We start from the raw sequence: 17,532 nt of genomic DNA on the forward strand, positions 1-17,532 counted from the left end.
TCGTCATAATATTTAGATATTAACTTCATCCCTCACCTATGGTCACGAGCTGTGGGTAGTGACCGAAAGAACGAGATTGCGAATACAAGCGGCCCAAATGAGTTTTCTCCGCAGGGTGTCTGGGCTCTCCCTTATAGATAGGGTGAGAAGCTCGGTCATCTGGGAGGGGCTCGGAGTAGAACCGCTGCTCCTCCGCATCGAGAGGAGTCAGATGAGGTGGCTCGGGCATCTGGTTAGGATTAAAGAGAGGTAGACTCCGTTGTACCCCCACAGCTCTCTAACTGCACCCTGACACTGGTTAAGCGATTAAGAAATGTACAACATAGTGATTAGAAAGTCAGAATCAAATAGTGGTTTTCAGCTCTGTCTGGGTATGAAAGTTTCAGCCTCACTGAAGAATCCATCCCTGTTCCACTGGGTGGAGCCTGCTGGAGCCCGACGGTTGAGACCAGGGGCCTCATGTACAAAGCGTGCGTACGCACAAAATAGTGGCGTACGCACCTTTTCACGTCAACGATCAGATGTATCAACAACGAAAAGATCGTAGAAATGTGCGGTGCCTCACGGCAGCTTCAGGGCTGGCGTACGCACGTTTCTGCAGCTGTTGATTCTTTGGCGACACCTAAGGTGATTTTGGGAAACTGTTATAATAAATAAATGTGAAAACAATTAGTCCTCAGACAGTGATCTGCACATTTGAGATAGATGAACAATTAATACTGATAAACAATTAATACACCCATGTGTCTCCATTTACACGAGTGGATATAAAAGCAGCGCAAAGTGGTGCAATGCATACCATTAAAAACAATGGCTGCTTTAAAAGTATTAGAAGACTTTGCAAATGGTGCAATTCGAAGAGAGCGTGTGTTCACTACAACAGAGAGGATTAGCTGGCATATGATGGCGACTGACTCATTAGCCGTTTTGAGGGAAATCCTCCTGAACTGTGCGCAGAGCTGCGGCCGGCGTTGGAGCGCAACACAGCGAGGAGGCATGTGCTGCCTGTGCCCACAGGTTATGTGCACACTGGGGTTCCAACCGGAGCATTCCAGAGGGAGCTGGCCAACCGATTGGGACTGTGCCAGTCTACCTGAGCCGAGCCATACCAGCCGTGTGGGACAGAATTATCCGCATCTCAGCCATCCATCCATCCATCCATCCATCCATCCATCCATCCATTATCTATACCTCTGAATCCGTCGGTCGGGTCACGGGGGGGCTGGAGCCTATCCCAGCAGTCGCATCTCAGCCATGTATGTCAAATTCACATACAATGCAGTTGAACAGGCACACATTAAAGCTCAATTTGAAGCGAGAGCCGGTTTTGTAATCGGAGCTATCGACTGCACACACATTGCTATAAAAGCGCCATCACATGATGAATTTGTATATTAACAGGAAACATTTTCATTCATATGTGATGAGTAAATGCAATTAACCAACATTGTGGCGAGGTGGCCTGGTTCAACGCACGATTCATACATTCTGAGTAACAGCATGTTGGGAACAGACTTACAGGGCGGCACTGTGCGGGATGGCTGGCTTCTTGGTGAGTAACTTCATTCCTGTAATTGTCCTAATATTATTCCCCGTGACGCGCATTGAGTATGTGCGCCCCCAATTTCTATCCCGTCTTCACAGCATCAGTCGGTGGTTGAAATTAGTTTCTTGCTGTTTTTTGCTGGTTAAACTTCAGTTTAAGATCTTTCTAACAAGCCCCTGATGGTCTCTGTGGGCATATATTAATAACCCCGTGCGTAAAGTGTGAAATGTCTCAATCAGCCTCGACTTTTCCCTGGCGCACTTCTGCACGTTACTGTATGAACACGTTGTTGTGAGTTACACAAAAACATCGGTATTTAGCTTGGGGGTAATCAGAGTCACCCACATGAGCTCCCACCACCCCAGAGAGAACAGTGCCACCCATAGTTGCCCCGACTCTCTGTTCAAACAGTCGGTCACCCCCCCACCCGCCTGTTTTGGCCACACTGCAGCGGTGGACAGCCAGTCTCCGCTACACAACCACTTCTTCTTCACCGCTGCTTGTGAGGCTTCTCAGACCCCCCAGCATTGACAGCCTCAGGCTCTCCCACACACTCCTCTTAGTTTGCTGCTTATGCCGGAGGACAGCGTGCCAAAGAACACATTTTTTCGGGCCTCCACTTCAGAAAGTAACGCCGACATCTCGCTTTCTGTGAAGTTCTTCTTTTTTCCCGTCTTATTCATTCTTTTTTCTTTATTTTCTGACCGTACACAGCAGGTGCAGGGCTCATTTAAATAGGATTTGAGTATTTAAGTAGGGGCGTGGACAGGCTGCTCCAACATGTGCGCTCAATTCCACGTTGATTGGGATGTACAAACGAAATGTGCTTGGATTGATGCGTGCGCACAGATTCGTACATCCGACGTTGGAGGTCATTTGGGTTTGAGCGTACGCCATGTTTCAGTAGGAAATCCACGCAAGTCTTTGTACATGAGGCCCCAGGTCTGCAGAAATGTAAGAGTTTTATTTCATTTGTTTCATGAAAACAATAAAGATGACGGATCAATAGCTGCAGCTGGGTTGTGTTTGTTCTCTGCATCAGATTCCTGTCAACTCACAATCGACACAAACACAGTGAACAGAAACCTGAAACTGTCTGAGAACAAAAAGGAGGTGACCGATGTGAAGGAGCTTCAGTCGGATCCTGATCATCCAGGCAGATTTGTGACTCATGTGCCGTCAGCTGCTGTGCACAGAAGGTGTGACGGGGCGCTGTTACTGGGAGGTGGAGGTGAGAGGAAGTGCTGATGTGTCAGTGAGTTACAGAGGAATCTGCAGGAAAGGCTTCAATGGGTTTGGATGGAATGATCAGTCCTGGAGTCTGAACTGTTCAGAAGATGCTGGTTTCTCTGTCTGGCACAGCAATGAAGAGATGTAGGGAGTAGCAGGGCCTTGGCCCTGTTTGAACCACATATTGTTTAGGACCAGAATGAACTCTGTCTACACAGTGACGTAGATGTAGCAGCATTCTGAGACAGCAGGCGCCAGATAGCGATTAGGTTTGGGCCACGTACACACAGAATGATATCAAGAGGTATAAGAAGATCTCACAAACTAAAGTCATTGGGAACCTCCGTGCATGCTGCCATGTACATGTCTCTGTGTCATTCTGGTCAATAAATTCTCCATAAGAGGCTGCAAAGGTGAGTCCGGCTCCTTTTTCTCAACAACTTACGGTGACCCCGACTTTGTGAATTTGTCTCTGGGGCCGCGCTGAGTGAGTCCTCTGTGCCCCTGCAGCTGAGATCAGCTGTGAAAGCCGGCCGGCAGGTATATTTTCTTCTAACTATTTAAAGCAGCAGATGTCTGCAGGAGATAATTCTGTCCTATAATTCCTTGCGGCCTCAGCTTTCAGAATGACGCTCAATTATTTTTCATCCAGTCATTTTTTGATTTGTGTCGACAAATTAAACTTTGTAAAGAGACCGCTGTCTGTCCTTCAGCACAGCAGTGCGTGGAGCTAAGAGTGACTGTTAGACTGTTGTTCACCATTTAAAATGTTTGGATATGTGATCATTGGCATTCAAAGAACAGAAAATATTCGGTTTGTTTTTCACAAAACTGTTTGGGAATGTTCAGCTGTGACAAAGAGGAAGAAACAAATGTTCTTTTTTCCTCATTCCAGGAAAAAACACCTGACAGTGGTGATTAAACATTTTGAGGAACTATATAAAGATCCATCCTCTCAGAGGTTTCGTACATCCTCTCTTCGTTTCAGAGGGTAGACTCGACTCACTGGACTGACTGCAGCAAAGGTAACACTTTCCAGTTTCTCTTCTTACGGATTTTTAAACACGTTTAACTTTTCATTGATGTCAATCTGAAACTAACAGAAATTGTATGAAATTGAGTTTCTCAAAACCAGACTAATAACCAGATATGGTGGTCGGGGTTTGAATCGTTCCAGCAAGTATTCACTCAAATGGGCCTCGGGGGGTTGTTCATGCTACAAAGTTAAATCTGTGTTCAATATGTCTGATGAAAACCCTCTGAGAAAGTTAGAAGCATCAGAATATCTTTAATATTTTCTCGCACAGTCCACACCGTTGAACATGCTGCATTCCATGACTCGGTTCTCCTCCCATGCGTGTGCAGTGTGACAAAGTCAGGGATTGTCCGTGTAACCGTGTACATGTAACTTCATTTCATTTCTTTGTCTGTTCTCAGATGGCTTCAGGTTTTCACTCGGTTTTCTTCGGCTTCATCAGCAGCCTCTTGATTGTTCAGTGTGTGAGTATAATTAACTCTGTGTCCCTTTCATAGCCATGTTAGCTTACCGAGGTAAAGACGGAAACAGTGATGTATATGTGCTCAGAAATGATTGACTTCATTGAAATTAAATGTGTATTCACAAAGTAATTTATTCAGATGAGTTTTATTTGTGTCACCAGTGAAAGGAATGCTACAGAACCATAGCATCCGTCCCATGACAGTATTAGCTTTGAATCACAGATCCTGCTCCAACAGATGACGTCAGCTTCATAACTGCAGCTTTTTTAGCCTAAATATGGGAGAGGAATATGATAGTTTTGAAAAGTAGAAAGTCTTTAATGGTTTTTAACGTGCTTTTGTGTTCACAGAGAGCTGTGGCAGTTCCTCCTGGCTGTCCTCCTGGTTGGATGCAGTGCGGCTCTCGCTGTTTCATTTTCTACGACACATCAAAGACTTGGATTGATGCAGAGGTATGTAACAGAGCAATATTTTATTTCCTTTGAAATAAAGCAAAAAATTGCAAATTTCTGCAAATTGTAAGAATTTTTCAAATGTTTTTAGAGAAAGTTTAACCTTTAAAAAGGGTCGTCTATAGCCCTTTTTTTTCTTTGTTCTATTGAAAAAGATATCAAGTATTTTCTTGGTATCTGTATCATCTTTATTAAGATATAAACTCTATTACTGTGACAGTGCAAGTGCGGTCTTATTTGTAGCTGTGCAGCTTCAGGTGAGCTAAACTCAGGAAAAGTTTATCCTCACACATTTTCTGTCTGAACATTGTGTTCATGTTGTAGTGGAGCTCTGAATGCTCATATTACACTCTTCATCTTTACTGAATATGTCTACTTAAAGTTCAGCAGAAAAAATACACTTTTTGAATGAACTCTTCTCACTCTTGTCAGTGACGATGACAGATTCTTCAAACAGTCTGAGATAAACAAGCTTGTTATCATGATCACAAAGTGCCGCCTAAATTAGATTAACTAGCAAGTTATGTCCATGGTGTTCCTCTAACTTGAAGGCACTTCTCCCTAAAATCTCTTTTTCCCCCACTCTGTTTTGATTGTTAGCATTTTTGCATATCTATTGGTGGGAATCTGGCTTCAATCCACTCTGCTGATGAGAACCTCTACCTGAATGACCTCGTTAAGAGAGTGACCGGCGCTGATTCCCGCACCTGGGTTGGAGGTTTTGACGCAGGCACAGTCGCAGTACGTTAGACGGTGCAATTTATCATATTAAGTTTTGACTGAATGTGTGAGAGTATTCTACATGAATAAAATACAATTATTCATTTCTAATGTTTTGTTGACACATAACTCATCAAACACACAATTAATAAATGGTCTTTTATGAGGCAACAGGTTGCAGCTTTGTTAAATCTGATTATATAATACTGTCGTGCATTTCTCCATACTACACATTGTATTTCCTCTTTCAGGACAGAAGGTGGCTGTGGAGTGATGGATCACCCTTTAACTTCAACCACTGGCATCAAGGAGAGCCGAACAACTTTAGAGGAAGAAGAGAGCGATGTATTGAGATCAATTTCGGAGGTACAAACAGAGGTTACACTACACTTTTATCGACATTGGCCTGGACTTAAAATGGGTGCTGGCTTAAGCATAGTCAAACAAAGGAGGCTGCTGCAGAAGCAGTTGTCATTTGGCTTTGTGTTTTGCCTCAGAAAGACCACTTAACATGTATTAATTTTGCTCCAAAGGCTGATCTCAGTTACCTGCTCTGTATAAAAAACACGTAGTTGAGGGATTGGATCTGAATGAGTCCTAAATCCATCTCAACTGTGTTCACACCTGTTTTTGGAGCTGTGAACCTGTTATTGGATCATGACGATCACATGTTAGCACCAAGACTGAACAGGTCCACAGATGAGCTTCAGGCCAGCAGTTCGTAGCTCTGCATTCGGATGTAACTTATATAAAGTACAGTTTAAAGGTCATAGATGATGAGCACATGAGCCTGTAGAGCAGCTAATGAATAACACACTCTCACCCCAAACTGGACAAGAGGTCTACTGCATGTGATTTAGAGACAGTGTTGCTATGAACTACTTAAGATTCTGGTGCTCGTTCCCATGTTTAAATCTGGTAAAATGACAGATGTCTTTCAAATTTTTCCAGTTTTCAATGATGGAAAATATTTGCCTAACAAGACATTTGGCCCAAATATAAGTATTTGTTTTACAGAGATATCTGGAGACATCACAGCCCGCTTTGTGCTGTAGGGTCACAGTGTCGTGTTTAAGAAGCATTTGAAAATGTTCACAGACGGAGATATTCAACACACTCTTATGCAGTGGATCAGTAACAATCTTGTGTAAAAACTTAAATCAATGCATGTTTCTTCTGTTGTCTACATTTGCTTTTTGCTTTTTTTTCCCTAAACAGGACCGTTCTGGAACGATGAGAGTTGTAGTACTCGAAATCCTTTCATTTGTGCCAAGAAGCGGTGATGCATCCGGCCATGTCAGCAACAAGGATAATCTCAGATTACTCATGACTCTTTTCTGTTCTAATCCAACACTTCCAGATTAACACAGAACAACAGAGCTCTAATGATTATCATTTCTGATTTTTTTTCATTCGACTGTAGACTTTATCTGCATGTTCAATAAAAATCCTCCAAATGCTGTTCTGAATCACTCTGTGTTCTGTGATCTGTTGTGTCCTTTCTATGGTTTTATGTTTTTGGTGCAGCTGTGTGAAGCCCCTAATGAACCTACATTAGGGGCTTCTACTCTGCCCACAGCGTGCATGTTTACATGACACTTAAGGGAAACAAATTATTGTGTTAGTCTAACCAAAGTTTAACTGAATCAAGCTTCTCATATATGGAATAACACTCCCAGATGATGCAGTTGTGGATCGAATCACTCCAGCATGTTTACACTCAACTGGTATCAAATGGGCCTTAGAGCTCTGTAAATGCTCCAAAGCTCCATCTGTTTGCATCGTCTATTAAAACCAGTAAAGTGTAAATGTATATTAATACAGCTGAATTTCCAATAAAGCTGCTCTCATTCATATAATGTTTTTCTTCTTTTGACACAAAATGGGACTGTAAAGCATCTCATTAAGACGACGTGTCATCTCTGAGTCACTGAAAGCGTTTCTAAACTGTTGCTCTGCACCAATAAAATCCAGATTTTTTAAACTCATCTTAAAGGTAAGATCTTGGTCATTAAGAGCTTTAGATGTGAGGAGAAGAATTTTAAAATCTATTCTGAATTTAACAGGGAGCCAATGAAGAGAAGCTAAAACTGGAGAAATATGATCTCTGCTGTTAGTTCTCATCAGAACTCTGGCTGCAGCATTTTACATTACAAAGGTGAAAGAAGGCAGTGCCAGAAACCTGTTACATAGTCAAAGGACAGATCCTGGTCAAGAATAACTCCAAGGTTCCTCACTGTAGTACAAGAAGCCAAGGGAGATCAATCTAAAGTCAGAATACACAACTAGACGGTTTCTCCCTGAAGCGCTCAAGGCCCAAAACAACTTCAGTTTTTTTTTAGTTCAGAAGCAGAAAATTCAGAGTAATCCAGCTCTTTATGTGTTGGAGACATGCTTGTTGTCTAACCAACTGATTGGTTTCATAGATAAGTACAGCTGAGTATCATCAGCAAAGCATTGTAAATGTAGAGAGGATTCAGGCTTTGTTGGAGAATAAAGGAGCTCAGTCAGAGCAGATATTCACTTTAAAGCTGCTTAGAACTGAACAAACTCTGTTTCTGCCTCAGATTCTGCTTTTGTTCATGTTTACATGGTTCAGCTATCTATAGGTATCAGCAAGGGTTGGCTTAAGACTCCTGCAGTGTGCTGATATTCACGTATTGTTTAATCTTGTTTAAAGTGGTCCTCTATAATAAGGAGGAGGCACCTGTCACCTGTTTGCATGGATGCATGTTTTCCTCCCAGTAATGCTGCATTCAACAACAGAACTCCAAGTTTCACATCTCTGACCAGAAACATGTTCATGAACATGGAGCATGAAAGCTGATTTTATGAAGCCTAAGGTAAGGTGAGGTGACTTTATTTATACCCGAAGGTAGATTTGGTTGCAGGTAAAAGTAGCAAAAGCTTACACAGACAAACAACACAGTACTGACATCAGTAACAATAAAAGCTTGCACAAACAACACAATACTAATGACAGTGACAAAGGACAATAACAAAGCAAAAACAAGAACAACAAAAACAGAACATGACAAGCAGACAAGTGCTCCAAACAAGGATATAGAAAAGAGTAATAAACAGACAAATAAATATATAAATAGATCTATTAAAAGTAGGACTCATGTACTGTTCAGTGTTTTAATAGCAGAGGGGATAAAACTGCATCTATACCTCTTGGTTTGCAGGCAGGCATTAGGAACCTACGACCTGAGGGGAGAAGCTGGAATTCACCATGTAGTGGGTGGGATGCATCATTTAAGATGAACATGTTGCTTTTCAAGCAGTTAAACCACTTTATCTTTTTGACATCAGATCAATCTGTCTGCACCTCAGTCTGGCTTCAGTGTTTAACAAGTCAAATAATGATATAATACCACGAGATTGCAAGCTGTAAATGAAAGGAAAGTTTATTCATGTAGCTCAAGGAAAACTGACACAGAATAATAGAACAAAAGAAAAAGACGAGTTGATAAAAATCACAAAGGATATTGAATCAGTGTTACAATTAGAGTCATATTAAAGAAAATCAATACTATCTAATCACATGTGTATTAACACTGTGGTCCAAAAGTCACTGGCCTCGTCTCCCAACAGCTACAAAGTGAACTTTATTCTAAATTGTGTATTTTGATTTTTTTTCAGGATTCGATTAGTTGATTATTGATTCAATATAGATTGAATTTAAAGCATGAATTTGATGATGTCATCTTCTTTTCGGTGATGTCCTCAAATGACAGGAGCTGTAAAAGATCAAGTAAAAACTCAATTTCAGTCGGAAGAACTCAGCACCAAAATGTGGCAGAAAAACCTTTGTTAACACAGTGTGAATGTGGTTTGATGGAAATAATCATGTTTTCTACAGCTTTTTAGGAAACAAGCAGAGGAACGGAGCCCAAATGCAGGACTAAAGAGAGGTGAGCAGATGGTCTGCTAGGTTTTAATAAAGTAAAGAAAATAAAAAAGAAAGATCACTGGGACACTCAGATGGGCAGCGATATGGACATGACATATGAAGCGATCCAACGAAGACCAACAGAAGACTGGGAGCGTAAATGCTGAGGCAGTGACGAGGGGATCGAAGACGGATGAGCGCTAATTAGTGGTGAAGACCAGGTTGGACACGCGAAGGAAGTAAAACTCACCTGAATACACCAGGAAGTAAATAAAATGAGATAAAATTAGATAAATAACTGACAGAAATGGACTAGAATACAAAACATAAGAAAGGAACTATTAAAGGACAAGACCGTTTTTTTGACATTGGGCCCTTGATTTCACATTATAACATGATGTTCTACTCACCCCTGCTTGTTGTTGGTCATTTGGAGCTGTTCCGAAGATATTCGCGAGGCGTCTGGCTGCTCTCTTGAGATATTCGGCCATGAAACGGTTTCCTATGGGCAACGTTATACAGGCACAAACTATGCTGTTTATAATTTATTAATTACTCTACTCTAGCACTGATAACGTGGAGGTGCATCGCTTACTTAAAAAAATCCGGGTTACTGTAATTTTGAATTTTAGCCGAATGAATAAATAGGCAGCAGGTCTGTGGGCTGTCTGTGGTAGTAGCACGACGAGGACGTCACACCCACTTTACGACAAAAATTCAAAATTACAGTAACCCGGATTTTTTTAAGTAAGCGACGCACCTCCACGTTATCAGTGCTAGTGTACAGTAATTAATAAATTATAAACAGCATAGTTTGTGCCTGTATAACGTTGCCCATAGGAAACCGTTTCATGGCCGAATATCTCAAGAGAGCAGCCAGACGCCTCTCGAATATCTTCGGAACAGCTCCAAATGACCAACAACAAGCAGGGGTGAGTAGAACATCATGTTATAATGTGAAATCAAGGGCCCAATGTCAAAAAAACGGTCTTGTCCTTTAAACAAACACAGAAAAACACAGACCATGTGTAGCTTCTCCAACTTCTACCCCAGCAGCATCTCATGTCACAGCCCCACACACATTGTAAAGCAGCTTCAGTACATTGCTGCCACCTGGTGGTATAAGCATTACCACCAGTTTAAACTTAGCAGCTTGTTCTATCATACTGTGCAGATCAACATGTGTTTGTGTGGAAGTTCAGCCACTAACTGATCCCAGAAATCAGCAGAGCTCTCTGTGTTGTCAGCAGCTTTTATATCTTTACAGCAGAGCCACTTCCAAACACGAACAAGAGTCGGGGTCAATCTGAAATACCAGCTGCCAGAGAAAGTTGGTTCTCATGATTGGAAACTGTTTTTGACCAATAAAGGTTCACTTAAATTTCTGGTTAATATAGAAAATAAATGTGACCTAATGGTTCTGTTTAACACTACCTGGTTTCATTGAATAGTCCATAAAAGGCCTGTTGTTATTTTGTAATATTTGTCTCACCTATTATTTAGTTATCTTTTGGGGGTTTAGTTTGGGGTTTTGGGTTAGTGTCAGGATGTGGTGTAGGGAGGACACGGACTTTTCACAAGAAGAGTGATTTATTAACAAAAAACAAAGTAACAACACAAAGCGCGGCTTAGCCGGATTCAAAAAAAAAAAAAAAACTCAACTGGGGAAAATACTGGAAAAACAAAACAAGGACTAAACATGGCAAAGATTAATAAATACTTAACTTGGTCAAAGATATGTTGTAGCATGGCATGAAGGGTCAGACACAAACAAGGAACCAACAAACAGACAGGGGAGACAAGAGACTAAATAGAGGGCTGGGAGTGATTGGAGAGTGAGTGCAGCTGGAGACAATGGACAGGTGAGGGGAATAAACTAATTACCTGGGTGAGGGAAGTGAAGGGAAAAACCATGGCAAAACTAAAAACCAAGACATGAACTGAACACAAAAACGTAACTTAAAACATGATATTAAAAAACACAAGTCCATGGGCATGACAGTTAGTTAGTTAGTTTTGGGGAATACACATTTTTTGGTTGCTTAGTCAATTCAATTCAATTCATTTTTATTTATATAGCGCTAAATACAACAAATGTCATCTCAAGGCACGTAGATAGTAAGCTTATGATATTTAGTATTGTTTGAGTTAATTTGGGTATTTAACTATGCTTTTATTTTGAAGGCACTGGTTAGCTTGGGCGCACTGGGAGAGTTTACTTAGATGGGCAGGCAGTCACAGGTGAGCAGGCACCTGGGAGGGCTAATGTTTTTTTTTTACCAGGGCAAGAGAGGCGGCAAAAGCAAAGTTTTTTTGCTCGTTTGCTTGGTTTTAAGAATAAACCTTAAGAAACACATTTTTGTTGCCTGGACAATGGACTCATTTATCCTGTGTAAATTCACTCCCTAGGTGTCTCAGTGGCTGTTTGATTTGATTTAGTTTATTATGGTTTTGATATTTTTGAATTTTTGATTATTGACACTGAGGACGAATAGTCCATAAAAGGCCTTTAAAGTACTTCCATATGCATATGTAGGTCACCTCCAGGTACTTGTATGTGCCAACACAGGGGTCTCCAAACATTGAGTTGCTTGCTTTGACAGAACAGCTGCTTTTCCCATTGCAGCTGTGGATGAAACAGGAGTTTTAACATGAACTGAGGGAATATGGGTGCCATTAGATGGAGGATTGGAGTAAAGTAACATTCTGTACCTGGCAGCAACTTCCCTCGCAGGTCTTGAGCAGAGGATATTTTGGACCTGACCGATAGGACGCCCAAAAATGCATGTGTTCCTGTCACTGCGTCCATAATCAGCCCCGAGGACAAATATAACCTGACGAACAAAGAAGTTAGATACCCAGCTGGTGAAAGCAAAGAAAACACAAACATGTATATTTATGGCATCAATCCAATAAAAATACAAGAATCTCACCACACTGAAGTTTTGCCAGAGAAAGTTCACATGCTACACTTCGGACTGTTGGAGCAACAGAAATCACATGAGAAAGGACTCCTCTCTGTTCAGCTGTGATGAGTTCAGTTCGATGCCACAGACCTGCAGGGAAGCAGCCGTAGGTGGTGTCCAGGTACTTGTAGATGCCATGGCAGGGATCAGAGGTACGAACAGCCTTTGCATTGATTTCACACACTTTCTTACCGTCACATCTGCAGGAACAAAAGAAGGAAAAGAGCATTAAATAAGAATTAAGAATGAAATAAATTAAAATAAGTCAAATCTCTTGAAGGGAAAATGTATGTCAAGTAGATAATGGTGTAAGACCCCTTAAAGAACATATAGAAATAATAACTGTCTCTGTTTCATTTATGTTTTATCAAGAAATCAAACATCTAAGCTTCCTGGTTTTACATCAGCCTCAGTTTCTCTCAGACAGACAGAGGGAGCTCCTGGTCCATGTGAGTTCAGCTGAGTTCTCTGCACAGACGCTGTCTTTAAGCTCCTTTAATGGTGATTCTGTGGTTATAAAATCAGGATTTTATTAGAGGAGAGCGACAGTCTGGAAATGCTTAAAGTGAGCCGACGCGTAGTCTTAATGGGTTGATTTTATACCCAGTTTTGACAAAACAAACAGAAAAATATGTGAATCATAGCAGCTTTACTGGGAATTCAGCTGGATTAATAAACACTTTACTGTTTTTTACTGAAATATGCAGAACTATTAAACTTTTTGGCATGTGCAAAGCACCATCAGTCTATTTATATATCTATGATTTGTGTATTTTGTGTTTTGCATTTTCCTATGTGTACCCTGCCTCTCGCCCATTGACCGCTGGGATAGGCTCCAGCCCCCCCGCGACCCGACCGACGGATTCAGCGGTGTAGAAAATGGATGGATGGATTTTCCTATGTTTCGGGGTTTCTTATGTTCTGATGGACAACCAGGAGGTCATCCGGGAGGTCGGCCAGAGGAGCTTCTGATGATCCAAAACCACAGTAAAAACACTGGAAAAACAAGGCCTGAGACATGGACATGAAACAATGATCTGACAGGGAATAACTGAAACCAAGGAGTTAATATACTGAGGGAGTAAATACTACAAAATAAAACAGGAAGTGAACTAACTAAGGAGCAAGGATCTATCTATCTGTCTATCTAAGATAAGATGAGAAGTAAGGTTGATATAAATAAATACATGTAGAAATATTTATTCAATTAAATGGTGGAGGATGCTGCATCAACAAAGACAGCTGACAAAATAACAGATTAAAAGGTCAGATCTCCACTTTCTGGGTTAAGAGCTTATTCAAACGCAGCTGAAAATAGGTGTCTTCAACCTGGACTTAAATACACTGAGTGTTTCAGCTGATCTGAGGCTTTCTGGGAGTTTGTTCCAGACATGTGGAGCATAGAAGCTGAATGCAGCTTCTCCATGTCTGGTTCTGACTCTGGGAACTGATAAAAGACCGGATCCAGATGAGCTGAGGGGTCTGGAAGGTTCATACTGGGTCAGGAGGTCACTGTATGTAAGTCATTGCAGGCCAGTGGAATGAAGTTCAGTTGCCACTAACACAGGAGGGTTTGTTAGCCTGTCTACTGTAGCAAATAAGGCCCGAGCATTATGACGGGTTTTGGTGATGATGTCAGAGAAGTAGGACTTACTTGCATTCCTCAGCTGTAAATTATAAAAGTGAAGTTTCTCTTTGTAGATGTTATAATGAACCTGGAGATTTGTTTTTCTCCATCTGTGCTCAGCTTTCCGACACTCTCTTTTCCCATTTTTCACCAGTGTGGAATTTGGCCATGGAGACTTCTTCCTTCCAGAGATAACCTTCACCTTAATGGGAGCAATAGCATCCATAACATTTAACATTTTAGCATTAAAACTACTGATGAGCTCATTGACTGAACCCCTGGACAGGGCAGGTGTTAAAGAGAAAACCTGGTTAAAGATCTCACTACTGTTTTCAGTTCTACACCGTTTTGAGATCACTGCTGTTGAGACATTTGTGTGCAGTGAAATCGTACTCTCAAAGAAAACACAGGAATGATCCGACAGGCCCACATCAGACACAGTAACCTTTGAAATGCTCACACCCTTAAGGCGCTAGCATGGTTGCTGCGTCTGTCACGGCGGTGTCGCACCGTGATGTCAAAATGACGTTTCAGGCCTGGCGCTTCCCTTGAAAAGACAGCGCAGCGCGTTGTCGTGCACCAGTAGATTTTTGTAACTTGGCGGCGCCGAGCACAACGAACCGGATGGACCGATGTGAGACCAGGCTCAGTGAGGAGGTGCGTTTGTACAGACAGCTGTACGAAACTGCAGTGAAACAGCACAGGGAGCACGTAAACTCCCAAAACTGGTGCACAGAGATGGGCAGAACTTTGGGGAAAGAGGGAGAGTTCTGTAAGAATGTGTGGAAGAAGCTACGGGACAGATACGTGAAGGCAAAGAAGAGGGCAGAGACTCTGTTGATGCTGGGGGCTTCAGACCTTCACCTCTATTAACTGAATTAAAAAATTAAAATGATCCGAAAACTGCAGCAGTATCATTAATTACATTATTTCTGCTCTTGACAGCGGCATTGTTTTCTTCTCCACTTTCGTGGTTGTAGAGTAGCGTTAACCTTAACGTAGCAGCGCCACCTCTGTGACGGAGAAAATTGCAACTACTGGCGCATCGACTTGCGCCACTATACATGGCGGGCACGAAATCGTGACGTCATCAACACCGCTCGCGCTAGCAGACGCGGCAACCATGCTAGAGCCTTTAGAGATCAGTAAGTCTAGAGTGCGCCCCCTATTGTGCGTGGCTTCTGTTACATGCTGAGTCAGCCCAAAGTTGTCCAGAGTGTGACTCAGGTCTTTAGTCCCTTTGTCCTGAGGGTTGTCCACATGGATGTTAAAATCACCAACAATAATTACAGTCAAAGTCAGCACAGATCATAGAGAGCAGTTCATTGAGGTCATCAAAACAGTCTGCACTGTTTTCCCAGATAAAGACCTAACGTTTAATAAAGGCAACTTGAGTGTTTTAGAGGTATTATTTGCCCCCTCGTGTTTGGGAGCAGCCTGTGGTACACAAGGTATGTTTACTTTATTTAAAGATCTTTCAGAGTGCAACTCTCTGTGTTTTGACTGGGCCACATTTCTCCTTCTGCCACCTAAAAGTACATAAATGTTAAAACCTTCTAATAAACAGGGTCCCAGCTTGTCCTGGGAAAAGTCCCAGCTGCCATAGTCCTCGCAGCCCGGACCCTCTACACATCACACATCAGACTGCGGAGACAGAACATGATGGCGGCGTGGAGGGGCAGGAGGGGGAGGGGCTGGGTGGCGAACCTTTGGCCGCTCTGGTGGGGGGTTTATAGGGCACAAAAAGGGATTGGGCTGGGGGGGTAGATCTGAGCCCAGCGTTGACCCGCTCCATCATCTGCTCAGTGAATTTCAGGTGAGGGGAGGAGGGAGAAAGGGAGGGTGAGGAACGCCATGACCTGTCAGGGCTTTGGGGGCCTGGGGAAGGTCCTGGTCCCTGGTCCTGCTCATTGGTGCTGTTGAGAGGGTTGGGGGCAAATCAGGACCCCTCTTCTTGCCTCTGATGTCTCTCCTTTCCGAAGCTGTTCCCGGGTGGGGGCAGATGGAGTTCCTCCTCAGGGTTTCTGCTGGGCTTTGTTTGTTCCTCTCTATGAGATAACTCCTGGTTTATCTCAGTCTTGGCACCGAGCACAGATGGATGACGTAGGAAGTAAAATAAGTTGGAGGTGAACAGTTTCAGTCTTGTTAAAATTAAATCCATTTGCCTTAAAACATCTGACATCTTTTGTGCCCAGGAGCATTCAGTTGCTTAACAGGCTAAATTCAAGTAGAGAGCCACCCGAAGATATGTACTAGGCACCTGAAATGCCCAATTCTTGCTCTTTGTATATTTATTTATTAGTCTGTCATTCTGTCTTGTCTGCATATGTACGTCTTGTGTGTTTTCTGTATGTGCTGTTTGTGCTATACTGTATGTTGCTTCCAAGTACAAGACAAATTCCCTTTGGGGCAATAAAGGTTTATCTTACCTTATCTTAAAAAGATGCCTGCATTCCCAAAAAATGTTAAAATGATTAATAAAATGCACTGAGTGGTCAGCACATGCCGATAAAAGCCATTTCTTCAGTGCCAACAACCTGCTGAATGTGTCCTCTCCTCCTCTGACGGGTGGTATAGGTCCACTGATGAATACAGCTGCATTCAGCGAGCTCACTGTGTTTAATAATCCAATAAAGTCCCGTTTCAGAACCTCAGATTGTTGCTTGGACACATCGTTTGACCCTGTATACAGAACGATGTTTGTCACAGTTGGATATTCATCTGTAATTTCAGGAATTCTCTCCTTCATATCGTTGACCATATCCCTAGGAGCTCCAGAGACTCTCCCAAAACTAACTGTGACTTCTAAAAACATTTTTATCAAGTCTGACCAAAGAACAGACTCATAATAACCATGATGCTCATTGAAAGGTCCATCATTTGATGAAAAGCAACAATGCAAAGCATTCAGTGGAACCCTGCTACCTACCAGTTTCACATGCTAAGTCATAGCTAGCACTAAAGGCCCACAGGCACTGCTGGGATTTGAACCCAGGAACTCCTGTTTACTAGACAGGCACTTTGACCAACTAAGCCACAGCACCACATGGTTCATAAAACTGATGAAAGAATAAAGAGCAGGAACTGGATCCACCTCAGGAAGTGGTTTTTGTGATTTATTTCCAATATTCATGTGATCTCTGCATAAATCAGGGCTTGGTGTTATTCAAATTATCTCTATGCGTGAAAACATTGCATTAAGTCCCAGTTTAATCTTCTGTAACTCAAGAATAGTTAAAGCCATGAGATGAAGTGCCTCCAAGTACAGACTGCTTTGGAAGTCCAGCACTCCTGAAGCACTGCTGTAAACAGTTATGGCACCATGTTGATGTACATAATAACACCTTAAGCCACTGCTGGGGTTTGAACCCAGGATCTCCTGTTTACAAGACAGGCACTTTGACCAACTAAGTGCCTGTCTGAGAACCACATGGTTCATAAAACTGATGAAGGAATAAAGAGCAGGAACTGGATCCATTTCAGAAAATGTTTTTTGTGATTCTGTACCTCAAGAATAGTTAAAGTCATGAGTAGAAGTGCCTCCAATTGGTTCAAAACTTCATCATATTTTGCAGATATTGTTGGGTTTTCAACTC

At 42.2% G+C, this 17,532-nt stretch overlaps 1 non-coding gene across 1 annotated transcript; it reads right to left on the reverse strand.

Annotated features, from left to right (window-relative positions):
• Positions 1-16,906: 16,906 nt before the first annotated feature.
• trnat-agu (transfer RNA threonine (anticodon AGU)) lies at positions 16,907-16,980 on the reverse strand. Its single transcript has one exon. It is a non-coding gene; the product is annotated as a tRNA-Thr (tRNA).
• Positions 16,981-17,532: the final 552 nt, after the last annotated feature.

Source organism: Odontesthes bonariensis, chromosome 11, assembly GCF_027942865.1.
Source record: "Odontesthes bonariensis isolate fOdoBon6 chromosome 11, fOdoBon6.hap1, whole genome shotgun sequence".
NCBI classification, from domain to species: domain Eukaryota; kingdom Metazoa; phylum Chordata; class Actinopteri; order Atheriniformes; family Atherinopsidae; genus Odontesthes; species Odontesthes bonariensis.